Source organism: Canis lupus, chromosome 17, assembly GCF_048164855.1.
Source record: "Canis lupus baileyi chromosome 17, mCanLup2.hap1, whole genome shotgun sequence".
In the NCBI taxonomy this organism is placed as follows: Eukaryota; Metazoa; Chordata; class Mammalia; order Carnivora; family Canidae; genus Canis; species Canis lupus.
Genome location: NC_132854.1, coordinates 43,056,540 through 43,065,227, shown reverse-complemented (window position 1 = coordinate 43,065,227; position 8,688 = coordinate 43,056,540). Strand labels below are relative to the sequence as shown.

At 33.5% G+C, this 8,688-nt stretch overlaps 1 long non-coding RNA gene across 1 annotated transcript; it reads right to left on the bottom strand.

The window, feature by feature from the left end:
• Positions 1-655: 655 nt before the first annotated feature.
• On the bottom strand, positions 656-4,734 carry LOC140608050 (uncharacterized). Its single transcript, XR_012010003.1, has 3 exons — positions 4,319-4,734; positions 1,739-1,796; positions 656-819 (listed from the first exon to the last, which is right to left on the bottom strand). It is a non-coding gene; the product is annotated as an uncharacterized lncRNA (long non-coding RNA).
• Positions 4,735-8,688: the final 3,954 nt, after the last annotated feature.

Below are 8,688 nucleotides of genomic sequence, written 5' to 3'. Positions count from 1 at the left end.
TCAGCAAAATGGTGGAATTTCAAAATTCCATTCCTCCAGAGAAATACTGAAAAACAAGCACAAATTTTCAAAAGTAATTTGTCAGACCTTCAGATAACAGTCTTAAAGGCTTAAAGCAGGCTAGTGAATGTTCAAACAAGAAAAGGGTAACTTTAACATGCTTCCAGCATTCAGGGAAATCTCTCCCAAAACACTAGTTGAACTGATGCTTAAAGGAACAGAGAATTTTATGATCACATATGTTTAAGAATACAACCTTTGCAAAAAGGATTAGAAAAGTGAACAAGAGGATGACTGCAGTCTTCAACAACCCCCAAAAAATAAACTCTGAGGACAGAGGAGACTCTGATTTCCGAGTTACCATATTACAATATTTAACTTTTAGCTTTCAGCAGAAAATTGGAGGACATACATAGAAACAAAAGTGTGATTCAGAGGAATGAAGTTAGCAGAAATTGTCTCTACAGAAGTTCAGAAAATTTACTTACTCTACAAAAGATGAAATAAGCTATCTTAAATATGCTCAAAGAGCTAAAGGAGACCAGGAAAATGATGTTGTAACAAAATGAGAATATTAATAAAGAGAAATTATGAAAAGGGATCAAATACAACTTACAGAGATGAAAAGTAAAAAAAGAAAAACAATTCACTAGACAGATTCTACAGATTTTATTAGGCAGAATGAAAAATAAGCAAATTTTATGATAGGCAATTAAAATTATTCTGAGGAAGAGACCAAAAAAAAAAAAAAGTGTGAACAAAATTGTTGGGACCTCTGTGGCACCATCAAGAGGATCAGCATATGTGTCATGGGAATCTCTGAAAGAGAGGAGGAAAAGAGACAGAAGGAATGTTTGAAGAAATAAAGGTCAAACATTTCCCCAATTTTTAAAATACAAGAATATATACATGTAAGAATTACAGTGAAATCCATGCCAAAAGAGAACCATGCTGAAGCACATTAAAATCATATTGCTGAAAACCAAAACAAAAATAGAATCTTGAAGGTAGTAAGAGAGAGACTCTCTCTCAAAAGGCAGAGATTGGCAGAATGGATTTCAAAAACTACCCAACTATAGGCTATCTTCAAGAGACCAACTTTAGATCCATATAATAGGTTGAAGTGAATGGATGGAAAAGATACTTTATGCAGACAACAACCAAAAGAGTGCTAGAGTAGTATACTAATATAATACAATAACTTTACACTATAAGTAAAAAAAAAAAACTATTAGGAGACAAAAAGAATATTATTTTTGATAAAAGGGTCAACTCATCAAGAAGACATAACACTTAAAAACATATGCACCAAACAACACAGTCCTGAAATATATGAAGGAAACATTTAAAGGAGAAATAGTTCTACAATAATACTAGGTAATAGTCTACTTTCCATGATGAATAGATTATCTAGACAGAAGGTCAATAAATAGAAAACTTAGATAAAACTAAACCATCTAGACCCAGTAGACCTATGGAACACTATAGCCAACAACAGGAGAATGAACATCCTTCTTAAATCCATATGGAATGTTGTTCAAGATAAACCATATTTTAGGCCATGAAACAAGTGTTAATTTAAAAGACTGAAATCAGAGAAAGTGTCCTCTCAAATAAAGTGGGATGAAGCTAAAAATCAGTAACAAAAGAAAAATTGGAAAATTCACAAATGCAGGGTAATTAAACAACACATGCTTAAGAATTGATGAAGAAATAAGGGAAATTAGAAGATACTTACAGATGGGTGAAGGAAATTAAGAGGTACAGACTTCCAGTTACAAAAAAAGCCATGGGAACTAAAAAAAAAAAAGGAATAGTCAATAATACTGTAATATACCAATCATGGTGAACATATCCTAATGTATAAATTATTGAATCAATATGTTGTACATATGAAACTAATACTATGTGTCAACTGTACTTTATAATTAAAAATTGTAAATAGCAGAAATTATGCGATAACTTGTTCACATACATGTATGCATACACACAAGTCTATTAAAATTCTAAAGGAAGGAATAAATAGCATAAATAAAAATAATTGATAGATCAAAATATACTTTTTGGTGACAAAATAAAACAAAATGCAGATGAATAAAAACAAGACACCTTAAAACTTAACAGGATGCAGTGAAGACAATTCTCAAGGAGCATGGTGTACCAGTATACACCTACATTTATATAAGATCTCAAATCAATAACCTAAATTTATACCTTAGCAAACTAAAAAAAAAAAAACTGCAGTGGATAAAAATGAAATAGAGAATAGAAAAATAACAGAGAATTGATGATACCAGTAATTGGTTCTTTGAAAAGATCAGTAAAAGTGACAAACCTTTAGCTAAACTAACAAAAACTAAGGAAGATGCAAATTTTTAAAAACAGAACTGATCTTAAAGAAGAGGTTAAATATAGGAGCATTGGGTTGGAGAATAAATGTTTTTGTTGTAAAAAATAATTAGAACCCAAGATTACAGTTTGAGAATCAGCAGCACAATTTTTAGAATTATGTATCATGTCTTTATTTCTAAATAAAGTCTTCCTGTTCATGAACTTCAACAAACCTTGCAGTTTTCTTACCTCCTCAAATGGTCATTTTCTTTTCTGTGCTTTTGTGGTGCATAACCTTGGGTAAACTTAGAAATCGCTTCATCTTGTAAATAACAGGATTATCATTTTAATCCATGATAATAAAAATTTAAAATTTTGTGGAACTGTTGATTATCTCAAGAAAATCCATTTTTCTTCTCCCTACTGGCTAATCTATACATCTTTTTTCTTGTTTCATACAGACTCTTGGCATTTTCAACCAAGCCATTATGAGGCACATGTGGAAGTTTGACCTCTTTGAAAAACTACTTGAGAGTGTTCTTCCTCTTTGTAAAAAAGAATAATGTCTTAATAGGATTTTGTAGTAATGAGTCTCTGCTGTTCCTATTACCTGAAAAAATTTAAGGACCATATATAAATATTTAATTTTGTGTGTTCTTTCACAGATCAGTGCACTTTTGAAAATCACATGCTCACTGCAGATTCCTGTTATAATATAAAGATACATCATATGGACACAGTGATTTTTCTTTTAAGGAGGACTATATTAGGAAATTAGCATCTAGCTGTTACAAATTGAACTTAAATATCATGCTCCTCAATAGCCACTGTATTACCTAATGTCTAAAAGTTCACTGTACTTATTATCATGGCTAAAAATAAAGTTTGGAAGGAGCATTTATCTTAATATCTCATACTTAATTATGGAATCATAATCATTTAACTCTTGATTGTTGAGATCTTCTCGTCCAACTTCCTCATTTTGTAAAAGAGACTTTTATGACTCAATTTTTTTCATTCTGATGGCTAAATTAATAAAGTATGAAGAAGTATTATTAGAGGGATTTTTATTGTGAAAAGAAATTACTGAACTACTTTTAGACAAGACTGACCATAAAACATAAGAAACAAGTACTCTTTTCTTTTTAACAAATCTCAGAAACATATTTTCTCAGAAACATACATTTTTGGTTTGTATGCTCCCTTTGTTTATTTTTCTTCTACTTTTTAATATAAATTTATTTTATTATTTTTTTAAAGATTTTATTTATTTATTCATGAGAGACACACAGAGAAAGAGAGAGACAGACAGACAGACAGACACAGGTAGAGGGAGAAGCAGGCTCCATGCAGGGAGCCGGATGTGGGACTCGATCCTGGGTCTCCAGGATCCGGTCCTGGGCTGAAGGTGGCGCTAAACCGCTGAGCCACCCGGGCTGCCCATAACTTTATTTTTTATTGGTGTTCAGTTTGCCAACATACAGAATAACACCCAGTGCTCAGCACATCAAGTGCCGCCCTCAGTGCCCATCACCCAGTCCTCCCCACCCCCTGCCCACCTCCCCTTCCACCACCCCTAGTTTGTTTCCCAGAGTTACGAGTCTCTCATGTTCTGTTCTCCCTTTCTGATATTTCCCACTCATTTTTTTCTCCTTTCCCCTTTATTCCCTTTCACTATTTTTTATATTCCCCAAATGAATGAGACTATAAAATGTTTGTCCTTCTCTGATTGACTTACTTCACTCAGCATAATACCCTCCAGTTCCATTCACGTCGAAGCAAATGGTGGGTATTTGTCGTTTCTAATGGCTGAATAATATTCTCAGCCTAAAATTATTAAGCAATTTTTATTAAATGTAATTAAGGATTTATGTTGCTTTGCTCTGTGTTTAGATATCTCCAAGTATCTTTTTGATTAAATATTTCAGTTTTAAGGTAAGCCTAGAAAGTTGACCTATTTTTAAATTTGTTTTATAATTTGATTTACCTCTCTTTGAAACTGATGTTTGGGGGACACTGGGTGCCTCAGTGGTTGAGTTTCTGCCTTTGGCTCAGTATGTGATCCTGCGATCTGGATTCCACATCCCAGCTTCTCCCTCTGCCTGTGTCTCTGCCTTTTTCTTGTTGTGTCTCTTATGAATAAATAAATAAGTCTTAAAAAAGAAAAAAAAATAAACTGATGCTTGGGACTGATTTTCTCAGAGTTAAAAAGAAGTTTACTGGTATGGTTAATAAGCAAAGGCAAACTGTTCAAATCTACATCTTAAAGGATCATCTTTGAATTAGTAGAGCCATAAAGTCAGCGTACGGTTTCTGTTGAATTACTATTTTGAAAATACTTTTGAAAAAAAAAAAAAGAAAATACTTTTGAACAACAATTTTCCGTTGGGTTCTGAGACAGATGTAAAGATAAATGACCTGTGCCTCTCCTTGTGGAGGTCAGTACTCCTTGTATTCCATTCATTATGAGTACTTCGTGAGGCTTCTGTGGAAGTAACCAAGCAACCTATGCTTCTATGTACATTATAGAAGCTCATACTTCACTAATATATTAAAATCAAGTCCTAGATTTTTCATCTGTCTTGGAAATTTTCCAAGGTACACAGCATGCCATTTAGTAATTTTCTCCATTTCTCACATTAATGGAATAATGATGGATGTTTTCAAAGAATTGTCCTTACTACCTAATGTCTTGTGCTGAAAGCTCCTTTTGTTTGCTCTTTTTCTTTTCTTCTTGCTTCTAATTCTTCTCCTGCCTATGTTTCTTTTTTCTCTTCTTCTACTTTTTCTTTTAAAAATTTTCTATTTCTGGGACGCCTGGGTGGCTCAGTGGTTAAGCATTGCCTTTGGCTCAGGTCATGATCCTGGAGTCACAGGATTCAGTCCTGCATGGAGCCTGCTTCTCCTTCTCCTTATGTCTCTGTCTCTCTCTTTCTCTCTCTCTCTCTCATGAATAAGTAAAATCTTTTAAAAATAAAAAATAAATAAAAATGTTCTATTTCTTAACAACTGTTTAGAGAATATGTCTGTTTTCTACTAGGGATGTCATTAAAAGAGAAGGTTAGAATATCAATATACATGTCATGAAGTGAGAAATCTTTAGAAGTTACTGCTATCACATGAAACAAAATAGTATTTTTTTTTTTACCCATGTGTCCATTTGAGCATTGGTAATAAATTAGTATTTACTTAAAAAGATGAATAACCTAAACTAATAATTGAATATCTTTTACATTGCCGGTTTCAAGCCAAAGGAAATCTTGATCTTTAGAATTGATTTTTCATAACATTTTAAAATGCTATATTTATTCTCTATCATAGAATGTTAAAATTTAATAGGTTTCTTGATAAAAACCAGGTGAATGGAACATAATAAAGCCCACATATGAAGAACCCTTAGTTAACATCATACTCCGTGGTGACAAGCTGAGCGCTTTCTCCCTGAGATCAGGAACAAGACAAAGATGTCCACTCTCACCAGTTTTATTCAGTGTAGTTCTGGAAGTTGTAGCCACAGCAATCAGATAATAAAAGAAAAGGCATTTGAATTGGTAATAAAGAGGCAAAACTTTCACTATTTGCAGATGATATGATACTCTATAGAGAAAAACCTGAAGGATTCCACCAAAAAACTACCAAACTGATAAATGTATTCAGTTAAAGTCACAGGATACAAAATTAGTTTTCAGAAATCTGTTGCATTTCTATACCCTAATAATGAAGTGGCATAAGGAGAAATTAAGAAAATAACCCCTTTACTATTGCACCAAAAATAGTAAGATACCTAGGAATAAATCTAACCAAAGAAATAAAAGACTGGTACTCTGAAAACTACAAAACATTGATGAAATAAATTGAAGACAACGCAAAGAAATTCCATGTTCATGGATTGGAAAAATAAATGTTAAATTATCCATCATACCCAAAGCAATTTACAGTTTAATGGAATCCCTATCAAAATACCAACAGCATTTTCCACAGAACCAGAACAAAAAAAAAATCTAAAATTTGTATGGTCAAAGACCCTGAATAGCAAAAACCATCTTGAAGAACAAAACTGGGTATATTACAATCCCGGATTTCAAGATACACTACAAATCTGTATTAATCAAAGCAGTATGGTATAGGCACAAAATAAACACATATCAATGGAACAAAATAGCCCAGAAATAAACTCACATATGGTCAACTAATCTTTGACAAAGGAGGCAAAAATATGCAATGGGGAAAAGGCAGTCTCTTCAAGAAATGGTGTTGAGAAAACTGGACAGCTACCTGCAAAAGAATGAAACTGAACCACTGTCTCATGCCATATATGAAAATAGTCAAAATGGATTGAAGACAAACGTGATACCTGGAACTATAAAAATCCTAAGAGAAAGCAAGGCAGTAATTTTTCTGACATGGGCTGTAGCAACATTTTTCTAGATATGTCTCCTGAGGCAAGGGAAACAAAAACAAGAATAAACTATTAGGATTAAGTTAAAAGCTTTGCACAGCAAAGGAAACAACAAAACAAAAAGGCAGCCTGCAGAATGGGAGAAGATATCTGCAAATGACATACAATAAAGGGTTAGTATCCAAAATATATAAAGAACCTCTCCAACTCTACATCCAAAACTGAAATAATCCAATTAAAAATAGGCAGATAAGAAGGCATGAAAAGATATTTTTCCAAACAAGACATCCAGATGGCCAACAGATACATGAAAAGATGCTCAACATCAGGGCAAATCAAAACTACAATGAACTATCACCTCATGCCTGTTGGAATGGCTAAAATAAAAAGCACAAGAAGCAGGTGTTCCTGAGGATTGGAGAAAAAGGAACCTTCTTACACAGTTGGTGGGAATGCCAACTGGTGGAAAATAGTATGGAGGTTCCTCAAGAAGTTAAAAATAGAACTGCCCTACTATCCAACTGTTGCACTGCTAAACTAAAGACAAATACCATAGGTTTTTACTTGTATTGAAATTTAAAAAACAAAGCAACAAACTAACACAGGAAAAAAGAGAGAGAAGCAAAACACAGACTCTTAACTATGGAAAACAAATTGATGGTTACCAGAGTTGAGATGGGTGGGGGGAACGGGTGAAATAAATGAAGGGGATTAAAGATACAGTTATCATGAGGAGCTCTGAGTAATTTATAGAATTGTTGAATCACTATATTGTACAACTTAAACTAATACAACATCATATGCTAACTCTACTGGAATTAATATAAACAATAAAAGATGAATGAAGCAAGTATTTTAAAGAATTCTTTTTGCATATGATAATTTGATAAAGTGAATGTAATATCTTAAAAAGCATATGAGTATATTTACTATTTTCAGTAACATAAATGGAAAACAATTAGAAAAAATTCTTTTTTTTAAGATTTTATTTATTCATGAGAGACAGGGAGGCAGAGATATAGGCAGAGGGAGAAGCAGTCTCATCAGAGGGAGCCCGATGTGGAACTTGATCGTCGAACCCTGGGATCACGCCCTGAGCAAAGCCCGAACTCATGAGCCACTGAGAATGTGCCCAGTTCTATTCTGAGTCCTTCAGATATAAAAGCTTGTTCAAGAAGCCATACCATCTTGTTTCCTAAGTTTCTTAAGAGGTAGCTTAAAACAACAAATATATTCTCTCACGGTTCTGGATGCCACAACTCTGATATCAAGGTATAGACAGAGGAATGGTCTCTTGAAGGCTCTTAGGAAAGAACCTGTTTCTTGCCTTTCCTTTGGTTTCTGGTGTCCTTAGCAATCCTCAGCTACCTTGGCTCAAGTCAGATTGGATTAGGATCTGCCCTAATGACTGTATCTTAATTGATTACATCTGGACAGATCCGTTTTCTGTGGAGGTTACATTCTCAGGCCTCAGGAGTTAGGACTCAAATACATCTTTTTGGAGGACACAATTCAATGTATAATTCAGCCTATGAGGAAGGCATTTTATTTAAAACTCTTTACTTTTTATAGGCAAGGAAATGGTTTGGAGCACTTATTTGCCAAGGTTATATATTAGATAAGTAGCTAAACTGTATTTTGAAGTCAGCTGGGCATTTTGAATGTTGTCTTAATTGGGGTATATTGCCCAATCCCAGGAAGTATAAAAATATTTTATGCAATATTTTGGAATTGTCATTCTTTGTCTCCCCTTTTTACCGAGGCAAAATATTTATATAGATTGCAATTAAACTGGAATAAATTTTCTTGAACACAAATATCCTCAACTTAGTTATGTACATTAATCTACAAAACATACTTTTCCCTCTGCACTGAAAACTACCTTTGCAAGTATAAAATAGTCACCTTGAAACCCAAATACCAAGGAACAAACAGAGCCTGGAGGCTTTGAACGATAC